The following is a 22,033-nucleotide window of genomic DNA, read 5'->3' as shown; positions in this document are numbered from 1 at the left end:
AGATATACAACAAATATGCAGTTTCATTGATATGAAAGCACAAACAAATGCAAACAGGCTTAGCACTACATATAAAAGCACATGAGCCCAGACACACACACACACACACACACACACACACATATTCCCCATCTCTCATGTTACCCCCAGCCTCACACTCACACACCCATTGCAGCTTCCACGGCACGCACTCACACTCACACACACGCACACTCATATACCCCCACCCCCAACAGACCGACACATACACACATGTATATATAAACATATTCACATTAATATATTGCATCAATATCCACATTTCTTCCCCTCCACTCCTCAGTGTGACTGATGGAATGACCTTCCACGCCTTGTGAACACTACTCATTCCTTGTTGTGGGGAAAACTGGATATTTGGCCATTTCCATGGTAATAAAGACCTGTCCTTTTCCATTCAGTAGTCTGGTCCATTTACCTAACATCTGGTGAGTGTTGTTAGCGATTTCAGTTACTCAAATTGTTTGTCAGTCTGAATTGTTGTTTGTTCAGACACACTTTGACTTCTTAGAGTGCGTGTTTTGGATAATATATTTTAACTTTTTTATGTAATTTGTGTTGTCTGGGTGTTGGCACTGGGTTATGTGGGGGTGGTCCTTGTCTGTCTCTCTTAAAAATTTTTTAAAAAAAACCTTGACAAAAGTGGACATAAAGTTTCATGTTTTTACTTTTGGAACACGGGAACTTTAAAATAGAAACAGGAAAATTCATGAAGTAACACAGCCCTTACAAATAGTGAAGCATTTTAGTGGACATATATATATATATATTATACATATACACACATATATATGGAGGAAGGTGGCAGAATGGTTAAGACGCTCAGCTGCCAATACAGAGAGTCCGTGAGGGTGTGGGTTCGAATCCCGCTCTCGCCCTTTCTCCTAAGTTTGACTGGAAAATCAAACTGAGCGTCTAGTCTTTCGGATGAGACGATAAACCGAGGTCCCGTGTGCAGCACGCACTTGGCGCACTGAAAAAGAACCCATGGCAACGAGAGTGTTGTCCTCTGGCGAAATTACGTAAAATGAAATCCACTTTCATAGGTACACAAATATGTAAGCATGCACTCAAGGCCTGACTAAGCGCGTTGGGTTATGCTGCTGGTCAGGCATCTGCTCAACAGATGTGGTGTAGCGTGTATGGATTTGTCCGAACGCAGTGACGCCTCCTTGAGAAAGTGAAACTGAAACTGAAAACACACACATATATATATATATATATATATGTGTGTGTGTGTGTGTGTGTGTGTAATAAAACAAAGTTGAAAACCAACACCTATTTTGTTAAACAAAAAAATAAAAATCTGAATTTTCGCTGCCACCCGGCAGCTTGGTCACAGACTACACTTATAACAGGTATATATATATATATATATATATATATATACATTTGTGTGTGTGTGTGTATGTATATATACATCCTTGGCACTCAAAAGGTTAACTAAAAGTTGCCAACAGTTTTTTTCTTTGATTTCAGTGAGCTTGAGAAATCTGGTCAGAGTGTGGTACCCATCACACCATCTGCAAACTGTGACTATGTCAGCCTTGACCCCATCCTGGACAGAACACCTCTTTATTCACAAGTTAACCTGTCGTACAAACGCACAAATAAGGTTTGTACAATATACATTTAGTGAAGATACAGAATAGGTGTGGTTTAGAATGAGGGACTGGTCAGCTGATCTCAACGTTCAGCTCAACTCAGTCACTGACATCACTTTATCAGTTCAACTCAGCTATCAAAGCATATCAGCTGATCTCAGCTGTCCATTTATATCAACTCACCTCAGCTTTCAACTTATATAACATTAATACATATATCAACTCATCTGGGCTATCATATGAATTCATACTCAAAATTTTACTAATGTTTCTCTGCCTTTAACTAAAGTAAAAAAGTCACCTTAGTTAACAACTTGTGATAACTCAACTTTCAACCTGTTTTAACTCTTTTCAACTATTACCTCATCATTGCTATAAACTTATCTCAATTTTAAGACATTTGAAAACAAGGAGTGAAACTGAAAATCCTGAGTGGAATTAGTAGTTAATTAGTGTAAATGAACAGAAGTACTTTTGCTTGAATTGACATTTTATTGTACTTGAGGAACTGGATCTGGTCCAGTTCAGTTTTCACTGTTTTACAATTAAAATACTCCAGTACTTTGAAGACACTTAAGTGGAGGTAAAATGCTGACCGAAATTAAGATGAGAACTGGTTCTAATCTATCATTGGTGTCATATCCTGTACCATGTCAAACTGATGCAAACTAGACCTATCGGTTTGCTCTGTTGGCAGAATATTGCAGCTAACCTAGTACTAAGGTGTCTCTACCAAACCTGTTGTCAGCTCAGCCAATCAGCACATTTCCCAGCTTTAGTCTTTTAGCTAGTTTCTCTGTTTTTGCCACAGCATTTTTAAGCATTTGCAATGTTATTTTCCTGCATGCTTGTTTTATGTGGCTTTCTGGGACATTTCATCTCAGGAATAAAGTCATTTACATTGTTTGTGCCTGCTTTTAATGTTTAATTAGATGTTTTGTATCTTTTTTCTTGTATGTTTGTTTTTTGTGTCTTTCTATGACCTTTACATTGTTTGCATGAACCATCACTTTTTAATGTTTAATTTTTAATTACATTTTGAATCTTCAAATCAGTTTGGGCTTGTGGTGTGGGATCTTACTTGACCTGGTCATTATGTCTCGCATTTCACACTGCTTCAGTGAACTCTAAGTCAATAACCTAGAGTTAGTACGACCGGGACAATGTGTCTCTTGAGACAGATTATGGGTGGATGGCCCAACCTCAAGATCAGTCGGGAAGGGGACTGAGGAGAAGCAAGGGCATGCCTCATGCCTCCCCCCAACTCATCCCCTACTGTGGCCAGTGTTGGAGTTGGGGGAGTTACATTTTCCTCTCAGGGGGATTTAGTAACCATCGTTTACTCAAAGCAGGGCACTGAGACTGTTCTCATTGGCACACACTCTTTTCTGCCCTCCCTTGCTGAGTCCTCTAAGTCTTCCACACTTCTTTTAGCACCAGCCTTGGGTGTACTTGCTCTCTCTAACTCATCCCAGGTCAGTGTACCCCAGTTTCATTTTCGGAAAGGAATCTTCATCTTGTACTCTTATTGTCTGACTGCCTCCCTGAGGGAAATCAAGGTTTTACAGTTGATTTAATTTGACTACATCCCCCCCTCCCCTCCCCTCCACCCACTCCCCATCTTAAACTTCTAGGGGAAGTCCAGCTTGTGACATGCTACCCCTGGCAAGTTTGCCCCACTAGGGGAGACCCATGGATGTCAGTCCCATTGGTCTGCCAGCAGGTTCAACACCCAGGTCACACCTGAACTGCCTCCAACCTGGGCAAGTTATCCCCTTCCTGGAGGTCTATATGCCTGTGCTCAAATGGTGAATGGTGCCCATTGGTGGATTGCCCCATCCTACCTGTATTGGGGTTCTTTTCCAGGGAAGCCGGGCTGCCTGGGGGACCGGGGCTGGCCCCCAGCCCAGCCCCAATATTTGGTGTCCCACTGGGGGTTCATGCTGCCTGGGGTGGAAGGACTAAGCACTTGCCAGTCAGGATGACCTCCACTGCTACCAGCGCCTTCCTAGCAGGACATTGCACATCCCGTTATCAATGGAAGCCAAAGTTTCCACTGCCTCTTGGGAGATGCCTGCGTGTTCCTTCCCTCCCAGAACTTGTGGGCCCTTCTCGCTTTCCACATTGCTTAATGTGAGAAGGTCTGGCATACCTGTTGGCCGGCAGGGCTGGAATTCCTGTCATCTGCCTCCTTTAGACTTGGGGGATTCACATCCCATACAGTCTTATTACCACAAATATGTGTCTGAGCAGTCCAGCTCTGCTTTCTGCCAGGGGAACAAGGTCAGGATGCCTCCCTAGGTGCTTCTGTACTGGAAGAAATCCAGCTTCAACTAAAACCTGAGAATTTTGTTTTTTGATCAGGTTTCCTTGAATGCTGAAGAAAGTGTTAATAAGCTACCTAATTCAGTTAAAAGCCTAGAAAAGGAGATTTAAGGGGGCAAAGGGGAAGTTACCTACTTCCGGGAGGTTATCGGCCGTAGCTACTTTCGTTTTCTCTGCATAGGCGGATAGTATTTGCACAGGACAGGAATGTCAGACCCCTGCCGGAGTCTGCACTAGTGGGTCACGGTAAGTATGTTACTTAAACGTAATTTTAGGTAGAAAATTTCCTTTTAAAAAAAAGTGTTTTGTGACCACCATTTGTCAACTGAAATTGATACCATGATGAATTTTAGCCTTTAATGTCTCAATCAATTTGAAGATATAGCCATGTAAAAATGGAACCGTAGTTCAATCATCCTTTGCATTTATGTCCTGTACCTGTCCTGTAATGACCAGACAAACTCTTGATTTGAAAAAAAAAAAAAAAAAAGGAAAAAATATACTGCTTTTGAGTCATGACACAATACGAAACAAAATTATCAAATAAGCTAGCACATGACCAGATGAGAATTTTGTCCCATCTAAGAATGTTAAATGTAACTATCATTATAGAATAATTGATAGAACACAGCTGGCCATAAAAAAGAACCTTTGACAATTAATATTGGAACTATAGAGAAAAAGATGCAATTTAGTGAATTTTTGCCTCTGTTATCCTTTTCAATTTGAAGATATACCATGCAAAGATAGAACCATCTGTGGATAGTCCATTGCAGGTGTATGGACTTAACCTGTTAATGATGTGAGATTTTTTTTGAAAAATTATGAAAATATATTGCTGTAGATTCTGCTTGACATAATTACATAACAAAATCATGAAATAACCTGATGATATCATGATCAGCTAAGACTTTTGTCCCATTTAAGAATGTGAAATGTACCCTCCTTTTAGCATTAACTGCTTAAGTACAGCTTACAGTAAAAAAAGAAATCTCATGAACTAATATATTGGTATTATTAAGAAAAGAAGCAAACTGATTAACTTTAGCCTCTGTTACCCAGATCAGTATGAATATGTAGCCATGTAAAGATGTAACCATCTGTGGATAGTCCGTTGCTGCCATGTGTCCGCCATCAGTCACCATTTCACACTCGTTATAAAAATTACTAAAAACATGTAAAACGACCTTCAAATATAAACAAGTTGGTTACAATAATAAATAAGCCCCCAAATCAAAGAGAGTTTATAACATAGATGAATGATAAAATGCATAAATAATGGCAACAACAATAACAATATCAATAATAGTAATAATAATAATGATGATGATAATAACAATAATAATGATAACCACAACAGTAATAATAACAACAATGATACTACCACTGCCACTACTACTACCACCACAATCACCACCACCACTACAACTACCAATAATAATAATGAATGAATGAATAAACAAAAACTCCTTGTCCTATACTAAAAACTAGGCACACCCTGGGATTAAAATACAACACTGAATACCTAAAAACTAACAACAGTAATAACACTGCAGTATTAAAGAACACACACACACACACACACACACACACACACACACACACACACACACACACACACACAACATTATCTAAGCTTAAGATGAAGAAGAATAAATCAATAATACACAATGAAAAATAAAATGTGCACAGTCGTAGACACACACATATATGTAGTATTTCCCAAACAAAGTAAGAATAAATTAGTAATACATGATGAAAAATAAGAAAAATAAGCACAGTCAGTATAATGTCAGACTTACAGTTTGAAAAATATAGAAATAAGCACAATCTAAAAACAAACATAATCAGCATCTAAGACTTATGGTTAAAGACAAAACATGGTAAATTGAATTGCTCTCTACATCACAACATAATAGACAGACCCAAGTTTAAAATTTCCAGGGGGAGTGCTGGGGGCGGGGGTACAGTTCAATAAACCGGGAAAGGGGCTGGGGTAAGGAAACCGGGAAGGAGGGGGGAGGTAGTGCTGGAAGGTGCTGGGAGGGGCTGGGGGGTAACTTATCTAAATAAGTACTGGAATGGCAGATGGTGGCACCAGTTCAGACCTCATAGGTTCTTCCCCTGAACTCGTTCAGGCTTCTGATGGCGGACAGAATGAACGAGGCTCTGAAACGCATTGTCCTGCACCACATCGACAGCAAGCAACCAGAGTCCCTATGTGAGGTGCAGTCTGACAGGGCAGGGTGCAGTGGATGGTCAGGATCCTGGAGAGTAGCACAGGGTTTTTTTTTCCAGCATGACTTGGTGTAGGTGTCAGCAAGGGGGATGACGTCCTGGCCAATGACCTTGGCTGCGGCTGATACAATCCTGTCCAGTCTCTCTCTGTCAGCTTTCCTGAAAGAGCTGAAACAACACAGCTGGTTGTACACAAGTATAGACTGGATTGTGGACTGGAAGAACAGGTTGAGGATGGTGCTGCTCACTCTGAACTGTCTGAGTTTTCTCAGAAAGTACAGGCGTTGGCTGGCTTTCTTGCAGCATGTGTCAATGTTGGGGGTCCACTCCAGCTTGTCATCGATGATTGTGCCAAGGTACTTATAAGTGTGTACAATGCGCACTTCCTCGCCATTGATGACAAGTGGGTTGATACTATTAGAGTTCCTGCGGAAGTCAATCACCATCTCTTCTGTCTTGGCGACGTAGAGCTTGAGGAAGTTCCTGTCACACCAGTCCACCAGTTCGCCGACCACATCATGATACTGGGTTTCTTCAGAATCCACATCAGTCCCGAGAGGGATGTGTCATCTGCAAACTTGATCTGCAGGTTGCAGGTCTCCCTCGTGCAGCAGTCAGCATTGTAGATGGTGAAGAGAACAGGTGAAAGGACACATCCCTGTGGTGCTCCGGTGTTGGTCACCAAGACGTTGGAGATGGCACGACCCACTCTGATCCGCTGAGTCCTGTTGGTCAGGAAACTGAAGACCCAGGAGATGATGGTGGGGTTGACAGACATGGCTGAGGCTGAATGTTGTTAAAAGCATTCGAAAAGTCCACAAAGAGGATCCTGGCATGTGTCTTTAGCTTGTCAAGGTACTGATGGAGATGGTGCAACAGTGTCAGGATGGTATCTTCTGTGTTCTGGCCCCCGGAGAAAAAAGAAAAACAAACACATCAATCTGTCAAATATTCCAAATTTTCAGAACGATCACATTCCTTCCTCAAGGGATAAGTTGTTTACATGTTACCAGGGTCACTCTTACACAGCTATTATGGCGCAAGCATGCCATGACATACATGTTGTGATGCAATTTCACTATGCCAGGTTTCGCCCAGAGCCTAAAGAATTGCAATTGTCTATTTTCTTCTACTGTCAAAAAATAAGTTCCTTAAAACCTAACTTACTGAATAACTCAATCAACAGTAGAGAAATGAAACAATAAATAATAACAATCAGAAGAAAAATGAAATAAAAATCAGTGATAAATAAATAAAGAAAATAAATAAATATTTAAAAGAAAGAAAGAAAGAAAATAAAGGGGCGGGGGGGGGGGGGGGGGGGGGGGAGTTAATCAAAAGGAGATTAAGAATGATGATAATAATAATAGAATTTAAAAAATAAAAATATAAAAAATAAATAAATTAAATTAAAAAAAAATAACAAGGGAAGAAAACAAAAACAAATAGATAAATAAATAAGAATGAATAAAGTAAAAAAAAAAAGGGAGGGGTGTGTGTGTGTGTGTGGGGGGGGGGGGGGTGTGTACAATTATAAACAATCAAATCGTTGAGAACAATATGCTGTATTACAAAAAGAGAGCCATCTAAGAAAAGTACTGATGAGCGGAAAGAAAGGGAAAGGGTTGAATTTTACATCTATGATTAATTGATGAAAAAATGTAAAAATAAATAAATAAATAAGATAAAAGAAAAATAAACAACTGAATGAACTAGAATAGTAGGACATCTATCACCATAATCCACACCAGCATCACCTCCACATCCACAATCAGTAGTATTTGTAGCGGTCATCGTTGTCATCATCGTCGTCGTTGCCGTTGTCATCATCATAGTAGTGGTTGTTGTTGGTGTAATAGTCATGGAAGTGGTAGAAGTTGTGGGAGTTGTGGTGGTGGCAGTAGTAGTCGTAGTCGTTGTTGTGGTAGTAGTAGTTGTTGTTTTCACACAAGTTAGCATTCACACCATTCTGTCTCTGGAACTGATCCATCGTCATTGTCAAACCCAGCTTTCAGGTCGAAATAAATTCAGATATCCGGTTGTAGTGTGTTGAGACCAAAAGGGTGGACTGTCCTCAGTTTCGCCATCCAGAACTGTTCCCTCTTGAGCCTTGCTTGTTTATTCTTCAGATGTACTTCTTCAATTGCCATGACCTTTATGTTGTCCTGCGTGTGTCCAGGCTCATGGAAGTGCATAGTGACCCACGTTCACTTTGCTGAATTGTTCAAACCTATGTCAGACCTATGCTGGTATATTCTTTCCCGGAGAGAATTCTGGATCTGACCCACGTATTGCTTGTGTGCACAGATATCCCAGAACAGAACACACACACACACACACACACACACACACACACACACACACACACACACACACACACATGTTATATATAGTAATAATATACACCAAGCCAGAACTGCAAATTCCAAATATGAAGAATCACACATGCACACACAAACTCTGCACGCACGCACACACACACACACACACACACACACTCGTGCATACACATACACCCACCCACAGACACACTCACACTACATGATGATTTCATTTGAGGGTAAAGTGGGGTGGGTAGGAAGAGGAAGATTGCAGACAAATCGCTTTGCTTCATCACACCCAAAGGCCTGTTTGAACAGGTGGGTTTTCAAGGTTACTTTGAAAGAGGACAGCGTTGGTAAGTGATGGAGATCCAGAGGAAGAGAATTCCAGACAGAAGGTGCATAATACTGAAAGGCCCATTGGCCAGATGTCTTTGAAGAGGTTTTGGGGACTAAAAGGAGCTTTTCAGCAGAAGATTTGAGAGAATTGGAAGCGGTGCAGTGTAAGTATAAAGGTTCAGTTCAGTTCAGTTACTCAAGGAGGCGTCACTGTGTTTGGTCAAATCCATATATACTGTACCACATCTGAACAGATGCCTGACCAGCAGCGTGACCAGACAAGCTTAGTCAGGCCTTAATGTGGGAAAAAAAAGAAAAAAAAGCATAAACAAATAAATGGACACATTGAATTAATGAATAGATAATTAAAAAAAAAAAGAATAAATGAAAAATTAAACAGATAATGAAATGAAATAAAATACTGGGAAAAAAGAAGACAATAATGGTAATTAATAAACAGATAAACAAATAAATGTGAATAAACACACAGACGTGCAAGCATACTCATGTACACACGCGTGCGCACGCACACACACACATACACATGCACAACAGATATGCAACAAATGTAGTTTCACAGATATGAAAGCACAAACAAAAGTGCACAGACCCAACACTACACATAAAAGCACATGAGCCCCAACACATCCACACACACACACACACAGACACACACACCATCTCCCACATTACCCTGGATTCCCCCTCCACCCACACACATATTCCTACGTATCGCAGCTTTCACGGCACACACACACACACACACACACACACACACACACACACAAACATGCCCATATGCCACCTTGCTCCACACACACACATTATATATGATAATCAGTCATGCCTAACTATGACCATTAGAACAGCAGAGGAGGCAACTGCTGTTCAGACTATTTGGGCTAGAATTTGATTATAGTGGAGAGTGTCTTGCCCAAGTACATCCCCACTCTCTTGGCCAAGAGGGTTTTAGGACAGTCGGCGCTGGGATGGTTCCCAAAGGCCAACTAGCCCTCAAGGCTGCAGCACTAAGAGCCAGTGCAATTTTGCCTCCTAGTTTGAGAGTCATAGTCCACAAAAAACTAAGCTGTAAATGGTTTCCCATTGACTGGAGAAACCATTGATAATACAGCTCTCACTTTGCTGTTGGCCCAAATGTAAACTTATGTCAACCTGTGATATAAGCCGAGTGTTGGGCCTAACACATAAACATATATAAACACACACGTTCATTTCAATATTCCGTAGCTCCCACAGTATAGACATGCATAAACACACACCCCATCCTCTACACACACAGGCACAAATTGTAGCCCCCACAACACACACACCCCCACCCAGCCACCCGACCCATGCACACAAACACGCAAATACACACATGTATGCTCTTGACACACTTGCGCACACACACATGCTGCCACTGATTTGCCGCAAGAGGGTGGGAAAAGATCTCTGATGCCAGGAAGGTGGCATCTAGCGTGTTGCTCAGTCTACTGTTTTTGGAAAAGCCCATAGAGACTCTATGTTTTGAAGAAATTTGCGCAATGTTAGTTTGGAAATTATGCCAATATTTGTTTGATTTGCGAAGGATTGTGCTCTACCTTTCTTTCTTTGAGGCGATCAATAGTGTGATGGCCATGTACCTGTTCTTTTGGTATTCTTTGACTTTTCTGAGGATTTCCGATTTTCCTGGATGTAGACTGCTCGTTGTTGTTTTACCAGCAAGCCTGTCAGCTCGCTCGTTTCCCTTAATACCTGCATGTCCAAGGCAGTGTGTCCATAAAAGTTTTTTTGATCTGAAAGTTGCGCATTGCCTCATGCCATTCTGGGCTTGCCATTCACTTTCAGTGTTTTGTATGACGTTCATTGAGTCTGTTAGAATCATGGCATGTTAGTTTCCAGGTGTGTGAATAGATAGCCACGGAAAGCATGTGTCACAGTTTTAGCTGTGGGAACTACAGACCGATAGCCTTCTGGCAAAAGAACAGTGCGGTTTCTGCAAGCATTGGTCTACTGTTGACCATCTGGTCCATCTGGAAACCACTGTTAAAATGCTTTTGTCAACAAACAGCATGTGGTGGCCATTTTTTTTTTTGTTTAGAGAAAGCCTACGTTACCACCTGGAAATTTAGAATCCTTTCAGATCTGCACAAGCTTGGCTTCTGAGGACAGCTGCCCCAGTGTATCCACAATTTCTTAGGTTGGCACCACCCTGTCCGACATTCATGAGCAGGAGCTGGGTGTTCTGCAAGGGAGCATTCTGTCACCGGCTCTCTTAAGCATCAACAACACCGTCCAGTCATTTCAGAAGGGATCAGACAACTCTCTATAGACAATTTGGCCCTCTATGCAACTGGCAGCACGTACGCCAGCTTCCAGCGACGGCTCCAGCTCTATGTAGACAAAATTCAGTGTTGGGCAGAGGAGAATGGTTTCACCTTTTCATCCACAAAAACTCTAATGTATCCATTTTCCCAAGTTTCATCAATTCTATCTGGACCCTGAAATCTGTCTGGGAAAATCCACCATCCTGGCTGGCAGTCAAAAAAACCAAATTTCCGGGGGTTGTTTTTGATCAGAAGCTGAATTTCCTCAGCCACATCAAACAGATGAAAACATCCTGCCAAAAGCTCTGAACATCATCTGAGTCATGGCACACACAGATTGAGACACTGATAAGAGAACACTCTTGCACCTCTACAGAGCCCTGGTCCGGTCCAAACTGGACTATGGGTGTGTTGTCTACGGTTCGGCTAGACCAGCTTACCTGAAACTGCTGGACCCGATACATCAAGGGCTCCATCTCAGCTTAGGTGTGTTCCGCACCACCCATGTGCACAGCTTGTACGTAGAGGTGGGGGAACTGCCTCTATCCAACCATGATTGAAGCTGACCCTGAATTACTACTTGAAACCGTTTTAATTACACATACTTAAACTTGACCCACTAGTGCAGACTCCGGCAGGGGTCTGACATTCCTGTCCTGTGCAAACTGCTATCTGCCTTTGCGGAGAAAACGAAAGTAGCTTCGACTGATAACCTCACAGAAGTAGGTAACCTCCCCTTTGCCCCCCTGGCTAGCGCACTCTTTTTCCGGCAGCCATATCGACTCCTGTTCCTGTGCTCTTCATACGGCTAAGTTTTTTTTTTCGCATTTTCTATCTGTCGATTCTTTGGCGTTTCTGCTTTTTGTCCAATTATGTCTTCAGTCAGGTTGCAAAATTATTTGGCTCGATTGGAGAAATCGGGCTAAAATTAAGGCATGACTGCAATCGATTCGTGAACACTCTGGGCCCTCTACTTTTGGCTCTCTCAACGCCAACCCGACGCTTCCTCCACTTCCTCCACTCCCTCCAGTCGACTCCAGACCCCCACCACCTCCTACGCCTCCTCTGGTGACTTCTAGGGGTTTGTTACCCCACACTCAGGTCAGTAGTGCCATTGATGCTATTCATTTCGATGCACAAACGGACTCGACACGATCCACGGTCCCTTGCACCGGCACTGCCCCTTGCCTACAGTGTGGGTGCGTGCATGGTTCCTACGAGCTATGCAGTGATGACCCCATCTGCTGTACCGCCAGTTGCTGCTGTTTCCCACCCACTAATGGTTTCTCAGCAAGCTGCTCAACCAAACAACCAGCAACTCATGTTAACTTGCTGCAGCGATTATGCACCACTCTGCTTCCTGGTGCCACACCTTCTCCTACTACTGCTCCTCCTTCTGCTGCAGTAAATCTGCTTCCACCCTCCACAACCAACTCCCAGCAGCTCCTCTCCCACACAGCGGGACACACTCACAGCACCCAGTGCAACCACACTGGTTACGTGCTCAGCACACAGCCTGATCCACCATCCTATGCCATAGAAGGGACGTTTTCTGATGGGGACACAGATACAGAGGAACCACCTTTGGAAGATAATCAGCTGGTTTCCTTGCAAGAAGCACTAGCCCTCCTAGATTCCTACACTCCAGATAGGGTGGAGACAATTCACTCACCAGGCACGTCTCAAACCTGCGGTGCTATGGAGATTATGGGCATCCACAGATCCTCCCATGGACCTCAATATGCTCTTACACAGTCGACCATGGTAGTTGAGGCCCAGCAGAACACACTGGCACGCATCAGGGGCCAACCCATCAGCGATGTCCCCTCTGACTCTGTCCCAAATTTTCCAGCCGCAGTGGGTCGAGGGAAATTCTTGAAAACCCTGCCCCGACCCACTTGAAAACCCCCACCTTTAGCTCCGGGTCCTATTCCTCAAAGACCCCTGCTTCTTTCTCAGGAGGACCTCCTACTCCTCCCGCACAACTTACATGGCAATCGCACAGTAGCATTGCCTGACAGATTCCTCATGGATCTGGAGGAAGCTGTCAGAATATCTTTAGAATCGACTGCCGCCATTGACAGCTTCCTTGCGGGCCTTGCCAGAGCCCTTATGGAAACCCCCACTGATCAACCATCCGGCCTTGATATCACCATTTTCTCCCCTTTCATCCAGCAGATCAGCCAGCTTCTCATGCGTTCTGCAAATATACAGTCACAGGCCTATATAAACATCATTTTGGCCAGGAGGGATGCTGTGCTCGACCGCTCCCCATGCATGCGCTCTCCACCAGAACATGCTTCCCTCAGAGCGCTCCACCCCACTGACGGTTCCCTCTTCGGTCAGGGCTTCCCCACTGTGGCCATAAAACACCGCGTAGGCTTGGGTAGGGACCTTGCCCTTGGCACGGGCCCTCTCCGCGCTTCGACACACTTGCGGCATGCTCCACGACCGCACTCGCATCAGTCTTCCCCCGCAAACGCCAGAGTGCAACCCAGGGCGCAATCCAGGGAGTAACCCAATGTGTACAGGCGCCAGCCATACACATTTCAGCCTCCACACAGTCCAACAGCCAGCTCCAGACCGGCCCACCCCCAATGACTCACCCCCGCCCTTCATCCGCCACTCGCGCACCAGCACTCTTCATTAACTGGAATCTGGACCATCCGCGTGACATTAGCAAGACGTCTCTGTCTCGATGGATAGTCAATGCGATTAAAGGGGCATATGCAGATGCAGGGTTGAGACTTGATGCCTCCTCAGCCAGAGCACATGAAGTCAAGAGCATGGTCCTCTTCTCTTGCCTTAGCCCACTCAGCACGGCTGCAAGACATCATGGATGCTGCCTACTGGAAAAACCCTGCTACCTTCATCGACTTCTACCTGAGAGACGTCACACACCTGCGGGATGATGGCTCAAGAGGCATCGCTTCTGTGGAAATTGCACAACAGGCCATCGCAGCACAGACACCTTGTTGAGCCCTCCACCTTGTTGTGCTATTCTGCACTAGTGGGTCACAGTTAAGTATGTGTAATTAAAAGGAAATTTTCTACCTAAAATTACGTTTAAGTAACATACTTACCGTGACCCAAATTTAAGACCCTCCCATCCTCCCGGCTTCCTGTTCTCCCTGCACGCTGCGCTGGTTGTGGCATCTTGTCATCATAAAAAGGTGCTAGCTAGGGGGGCAAAGGGGAGGTTACCTACTTCCGGGAGGTTGTCGGCCGTAGCTACTTTCGTTTTCTCTGCATAGGCGGATAGTAGTTTGCACAGGACAGGAATGTCAGACCCCTGCCGGAGTCTGCACTAGTGAGTCACAGTAAGTATGTTACTTAAACGTAATTTTAGGTAGAAAATTTCCTTTTCCAAACCCCCAAATCCTGCTTACAATAGTGTCTTCAACAACCCCTTCAACAAGAAATTTGAAGACAACCCAAACTGCATCCCTCCTCTTGGACTCCATATTCAGCCGCACATAGAAAATGCTGATCTGGATGTTGGCGGCATCTCAGATTTCTCTTAGTTCCCCAACAGCCCACCACGGACCTTTAAAACACCTGAGGTCCAATTCGATCTGGCCTCATACCGTAAAGACTCCATCAGTTCACTGGCCTACAGAACTTACTTTTTGGAACTCTGCCACAAATTCCCCACCTTTCAAAAAATCTTCACTGACAGTTCCAAGTCGGAGGACGGAGTCACTGCATCTGCGTTCTGTCCCGCCTTTCCTGACTCGCCCTCAACGGAACACATCTTATCTGACAGCTCAGTGTACATTGCAGAACTGACTGCACTGGTTCTGGTGGTAAAAATGGCCTCCTTTCAAAACAGAAGAACTTCAGGGATCTTTTCCAACACCTTTTCAGCCCTGGAGGCGATCGCCTGCAGGAATCTGACTCATCCCAAACTGCTGGAATTTTAGGATGCTTTTACTCTTGTAACAAAGAAAGGATATGATGTTGTGTTGGTCTGGGTTCCCAGCTATGTTGGCATTCATAGTAACGAAAGGGCAGAACAGCTGGCCAAGAACACTGTAAAGGAAGAATCATTGAGATCCTTCGTACCATATACATACATGAAGCAGAAGGTGAACCCTTACGTTAAGGATCTTTGCAAGAGGAGACCAGACCTAAAAGAAACCCTCCCATTGGGGGTGAAGACTAGAAAGGAGGAGTCTGTACTGTGCAGACTGCACACGGGGAACACTTTTTAAAACTCATTCTTACTTGTTGAAGGGGGAGGAGGCCCCTCAGTGTATTCCCCATGATGAGTCCTCTCACCGTGAAACATGTGCTCCTTGACTGTTGGTGGATTCTCTGAAGACTTTGTTTCATGATGTTCCTCCATGGACGCTGATGGACTTTAATCAGATTTGAAGGTTTTAAACTATGGAAGGTTTTTAAACTTTGAGTGGAAAGCTTCAAGTGGTGGCTAGTTTTTATTGTATATTTTTACCCTTGACTTGAAGTAGGTACTAATGTGGCGATAGCCTTGAGATGGCCTCAGTGGTCGGTGAGGCTCAAAGCACTATAATTTGATTTGAGTTGATTTGACTCTCTCTATTAGTGTTAGGTAAACAGAGAAGAGTGCACTAGCTCTATGGTAGTCATGCTGTTGTGTTTTGTAGTAATTTTATTTTGAAGGTATTGGTGCGTCCACATTAGTGTGCGTGTGTCTGTGTGTACAAAGGTGGTGGGGTGTGGGTGAGAGAGTATGTATGAGCTGCAATTGTTTGTGATTTTTAGATGTGGAGTGGCTGATGATTCAATGTCATTTGAATACCCCTTGAGCATACACTTTGAGAGAAATCGTTGGATTGGGAGAAATCGTGGTTGTTCCCCTCCCATGTTTTCTCACAATGGTGGGGGGTGCCCTCATGGTTTCTCTCACATTGTGAGAAATTGTGGGAAGTCCCCTTTATTGTTATCAAAAATATTTCCTTTGTCATCGGAGTTGGTTTCTTGTCTTTTCCCAATGCAAATGGCATTGTTGTTAGCAAAGATATCAACAATAGACAGTGAAGGTGATGGCACAGTACTGGTTTTAAAAAAGTGAATGTATGTTTATGTGAGTGAGTGAGTGAGTGAGTGTGTGTGTGTGTGTGTGTGTGTTTCTGTATGTGTGTTTTCTTGGCTGTTTGAGTTTGTCTTCTTTCACTCTGTTTTAAAATATTTTCATGTTCTAAGTGTCTTCTGTGAAACTGAGAATCTATTTGCAGTGCAGTCTTGTATGTGAAAGGATGCTGACACAAACAGCTGTACCAAATGAGCAAGCATGAAATGAAGAACATTCTAAATAAATGCGACTTGCATCACAACAAACATCAAAACTATTTGGTCCGGTTGTCATGTGCTCTATGTGAGGGTAAAGCATTGTGAAACACCTTTTTTGCTGTCACATTTATGCATAAAGTTGAATCATTTTGATGTTATTCCCAGCATCCAAGGAAGATTTGGTTCGAGTCATGTTATGTTATAATTATGTTATGTTATATTATGTTCAAGTTATGTTATATTGTATTTCTGTTTGAGTTATACACATTCCCTGAATTTCGTTGTTTGCTATTGTCGTTATTGATTCCGATGTTGAATTTGAGGTCATATTATATTATGTTATATTATATTATTTTATGTTACGTCATGTCATTTCATATCATATCACATATTTCTGTTTGAGTTATACACATTGCCTGAATTTCGTTGTTTGCTATTGATTGCAGTGAACCATATTACATGAAATATGATTAATAGTTTTGTTTCAGTGTCATTACTGTTGATGTCTTCGCTAACGCCACTGTCATTATCATGATCATCGTTGTCATTGTTCCCCTTTTTCTCTTTTCTTTTTCTCTCTCTCATTTTTCTCTGAGATTTGCATTGGGAAAAGATTGCAACAAAAAAACAACACCACCAAAACAACTTCGATGAAAAAAGAAATATTTTTGATAAAAATAAGGGGGACTTCCCACGATTTCTCACACGTCATTGTGAAAATTTGTGGGGGCGCCCCCACAATTTCTTGCAATTGAGAGAAAACATGGGAGGGGAAAGACCACAATTTCGATTTCTCTTTTAGTCAGAGAAATTTGGAGGGGGCTGGGGGGGCGGGGGGGCCACGACTTCTCTCAAAGTGAGAGAAATTGTAGGATTGCAAGAAATCATGGGCTTTCATGAGCACATCACTCCTCTTTGCAACATCTCCATTGGCTCCATGTCTCACACAGAATGAAGTATAAGATCAGCACACTATGTTATAAATGTATTCACAAATCTGCCCTTTCCTATCTTTGTGGCCGCCTTCACCTCTACTCTCCATCTCACTCTCTTCGATCGGCTTTGGATCCACTATGTTTAGGCATACCCAGATTCAAACACTCCACTGTTGGACACCGTTCTTTCTCTTTCTCTGGACCTTGCATTTGGAATGAACTTCCTCTTTCGTTTCACCAGGTTTCCGCACTCAGCTCTTTCAAGTCTGGCTTTAAAACCCGCCTCTTCACAAGATAGCCTCTGTCCCCTGCCTCTTCCTTGTCTTCAGTTTCTTCAGCTTTAGAGTTATGCATGCATGTGAATGACTGGTGTGAAAGCGCATAGATTTGTCTCTGCATAAGATTCAGCATTATATAGATATTATTATTCACACCCCCTGTCCTTACCTGTCCTTTGTTACATAGACAATTTTTTTTTTTTTTTTTTTTTTGATATCTCCATGGCCGTATATGTCTGAGACTGAAAGCCCACTTCATGTGTCAGAATCAGAAAATGATAGTCATGCTTTTGCACTTTTGTACCGTTTTTGTATAAAACAGATGCATGAGTATGCAACACTATCAACCAGCATCCTGTGTCAAAATCCGCTGAAAAGATCTCCACATCAGAACTTGATGCCCGGGGGAAAACGAGCAAAGAGGCCATCAAGTACTGCCAGCATGGTGCCTCAAACGTACGTTATTTGTGTTTTCATTGTGTGCAGGTTGTTCATAGTTTTTGTTTTTGTTCATTTACTATTTTATATGAATGAGTCTAGTGTAATAATTCACAGATTTATGGAAATTTGCCCACATATGAAGGGTTCAGATCCTACTTCCCCTATTCCCCACCCCCTCCGTTGAAAAAAATTCTTTGCAGTTTTTAACCTGTTGCCTGGCTTGGGACGTGAGACTTGTGTGCCTTTTGTTGCACTGTTATATGCCTACAAGACATTACTCTGATGTTGATAGTTAAAGGGAAATGACCTATTTTGTTTCTCCATATCTTCTAGAAAGTTTGAAAATTGTTTTCATCCCTTGGACTTCTATGGTCTGTACTGAATGACTCACAGGCAGTGGGAAATTCCGAAGTCACTTGCAGACATGGTTGGTCAAAATGGTGTTGTCAAGCAAAGATAAATATTGGTTCATTTTTTGAAGGTTTACAGCCTTAACTCATCCTGTACTGCCAAATGACTTCCTTCATGATGCTCTCTGTACTGGCCGTTTGTTTATGTTACAAGAAAAATATCTTTAAAAAAAAAAAAAAAAAAAAAAGCAATTGCATACAGTGGTGAAATTTGTGATATATAAAGATTAGAATGGACTAACATTTGGCAAAGTTTCGAAATGATTTATCATACTTTGAAAAAAATCTGTTTTTCACAACTGACATGAAGGGGGTGAGTTTTTCTCATATAACAGAAATTTTGCAAATGTGGTCTTTTGTAACCATAGACACTTCCTAATTGTAGCAGTTGAATGGGAAAATGCACGGTGGATATCCACTATAGAATCAGTTTGCATTCGACTTTGAGCCACAGTACTTGCTGAAGTTGACGGAGACGCCATCTTGTCAAGCAAGCGAGTGAGAAGGGTGACTGTATGCTTGCATGTGTGTCTTAAGTATGGCAGGAGTAAAAGTAACATGAACCACTGAGTTTCCAGTACAAGCACTGTCACTCCACATACATAGTTTGAAAGGGAGTGGGGGCTGGGCAGAGGGACCGAGAGGAGAGTGGTCCTCAGTCAAGCTGGCCACCAGCTGGTGGTCAGGGCAGAGGGGTGGGTAGTATCTGTTGGCTAGGTGCCAGCACAGTTAGGTGCCCAGTTTTGGTTTTCATCTTTTTTCTGGTGTAATACTGGGCCACAGGCACCAAACAAAATCAGATTTGACTGGAAATCATGGAATTAATTGTGATGCAGAGAATTTTTAGCTACTTGATTTCATGGAAATTTTCTTTGACTTAGATTTAAAATAACAATAACAACGTTTATACAGTTGAATTACAGTAACTTGATCTCAAAGTACAATGAATGAGTGATCATACAAAATTTTAAGGATATATCTCTCCATTTGAGGAAGTAGTGGGGGGGGGGGGGGGGGGGGGGAGTTGCACTTAGTTGGAAACCTGAAGTTTTTCCTTGGCACACAGAAATGACAAAATTGTTAAAACATTCAGCAGGCATGGGGTTAAAGTGAGGGAAGAATTGTTGACCATCCACCTAAGTGCAAAGAAAACCAAAAAACCAAAAAAAACGTCCACTACTTCCACAAACACAAATATATACCCTTGAAGTTTTGCATGATGATTGCTCATGAATACATTGTGATAAGGTATATTATAATTCCATTATATAACTGTTGTTATTGTTGTTTTAAATCTGAGTCAAAGAAAATTTCCATGGAATTAAGTAGTTTAAAATTCTCTGTATCACAGTTAATTCCAGGATTTCCAGTCAGATTTGTTTTCGTTGGGTGCCCATGGCCCAGTACTACACAGAGAAATAATGAGACTGGCACCCAGCCAATAGATACCACCCTCCCCTCCCTCCACAGGCTGGTGGCAAGCTTGACTGAACATCCCTCTCCTCACCCCCCTTCCCTTTCAAGCTACACATGTAGATTGATGGTGCTTGTACTGGCAACTTGTTCATGTTCACTATTACTTTACTCCTGCCATACTTTAAGACACACAGACTGACCACTCTCAGGCACAAAACTTACATCAATGTTACTTTCATTCTCTTTCACAAAGTGGGTTGTGACTGTTGTCATCATACACCAAATCTGAACCTGAAACACCACCCTCACCACTAAAGAGGTTTCTTCCCCACTGCCCATATCTTACAGTAGTTGCTGTGCCACGTTTACGGCTGTAAACCTTCGATAAATGAGCCGAGATTGATCTTTGCTAGACAACACCATTTTGACCAACTATGTATGCAAGTGACTTCGAAATTTCCCACTGCCTATGAGTCATACAGTACAGCCCATACAAGTCCAAGGATGTAAACAAACCTCAAACATTCTAGAGGACAGGAGAAACAAAGTGGGTCGTTTCTTTAAATATCAACTATGAATTGCTGATGAAAACTGAACACAAGAGTTACGTCCTGTAGGTGTACAACAGTACTACAAAAGGGACATAAGTCTCACGTCCCAAGGCAGGCAACAGGTTAGTGAGTGAATGTTCAATCTTGGAGTCGGCCACATAAATCAGTACGTTGTCAACCCACATATTTGTTGAGGGCTTTTCCTTGCAAGAGTCATTTCTGAGAATGCATGAATTAGTATTAGTGTATGACAGCACCTCTCTCCCTCATACCTTCTGCCAGCAGTTGAGTCCTTGCCTCTGTAGTAGCTGGGTTCAGTCCACCACAACGGGCCACTCACTCTGCTACCAAACACAACTCCAACATTGAAGGTCCATTGTTCAGAGTTGGGAATGTCTTGGGCTTTAGGGAAGACTGGGTTAACGCCTGTGGCCATGGTATTAGCCGAACAGACGAATAAAAAAAATGTGTGCCATGGAATGTCGAAAGCAATACCAAAAAGGAACAGCAAGTGTTGGCTGTGTTGATTCAGCTTGCAGAAAAAACAGCAAAGTAAAAAAAAAAAAAATGTTCAGCTCGTGTGCTGACTGAGAGCTCATACTGAGTGCGGAGAGCATGCAGTAACCATGACCTCTTGCCACTCACCAAATTGCCTTTTTTTTTCATATTGAAAAAATATTGAGGCACACTACACTTCCTCTCACACACATGTGCACATACACACACACATGTGCGCGCACACACACACTCACACAGAGCTTAACTAAATCCACATACGCGCGCACACACACATTCACTCACAGTTGTATTGAAAACAATACTCATACAATCTCTCTTAGTTTAGATGACATTTATGCCATTTATACCATTCCATTAGAATATGTTTCTGGTTTTCTGATTAACGAGTATCTGTACAATTTTTTATATGCACCTTTTAAATACCTTTTTAAGATGACATTTTCAATTTCTGATTGCAGGAGAGCCTTCCAAATGCTTTTGAAACCATATTTTAATCACACATACTTAACCGTGACCCAACTAGTGCAGACTCCGGCAGGGGTCTGACATTCCTGTCCTGTGCAAACTACTATCCGCCTATGCGGAGAAAATGAGAGAACTACGGCCGATAACCTCCCGGAAGTAGGTAACGTCCCCTTTGTCCCCCTGGTTATTGCCCTCTTTTTCCGGCAGCCATCTCGACACCTGTACCTGTGCACTTCATACGGCTAAGTTTTTTGCATTTTCTACCTGTCTATCGATTCTTTGGCGTTTCTGTTTTGTGTCCGATTATGTCTTCAAACAGGTCGCACAATTCTGTAGCCCGATTGGGAGATCGGGCTAAAATTAAGGCACGATCGCAATCGATTCGCGATCAGTCTGGGCCCTCTACCTCTCCCGCTCTCAGCAACGCCAACCCTACGCCACCCCCACTTCCTCCGCTACCTCCGGTCGACTCCAGACCACCACTACCCACTACGCCTCCTCCGGCGACTTCTACAGGTTTGCTTACCAATACACAGGTCAGTGGTGCCATTCAC

At 42.8% G+C, this 22,033-nt stretch overlaps 1 long non-coding RNA gene across 2 annotated transcripts in view; it reads left to right on the top strand.

Annotated features, from left to right (window-relative positions):
* The window catches only part of LOC143282029 (uncharacterized), a 30,275-nt gene that overhangs the window by 1,917 nt on the left and 6,325 nt on the right, over window positions 1-22,033 (top strand). For both annotated transcript variants that reach the window (XR_013055205.1, XR_013055204.1), the window contains exons 2-3: window positions 1,516-1,651; window positions 18,000-18,133. This is a non-coding gene — a long non-coding RNA (uncharacterized LOC143282029). The remainder of the gene's footprint in view (window positions 1-1,515; window positions 1,652-17,999; window positions 18,134-22,033) is intronic.

Source organism: Babylonia areolata, chromosome 5 (assembly GCF_041734735.1).
Source record: "Babylonia areolata isolate BAREFJ2019XMU chromosome 5, ASM4173473v1, whole genome shotgun sequence".
NCBI classification, from domain to species: domain Eukaryota; kingdom Metazoa; phylum Mollusca; class Gastropoda; order Neogastropoda; family Buccinidae; genus Babylonia; species Babylonia areolata.
This window is presented reverse-complemented; position numbering and strand designations above follow the sequence as displayed.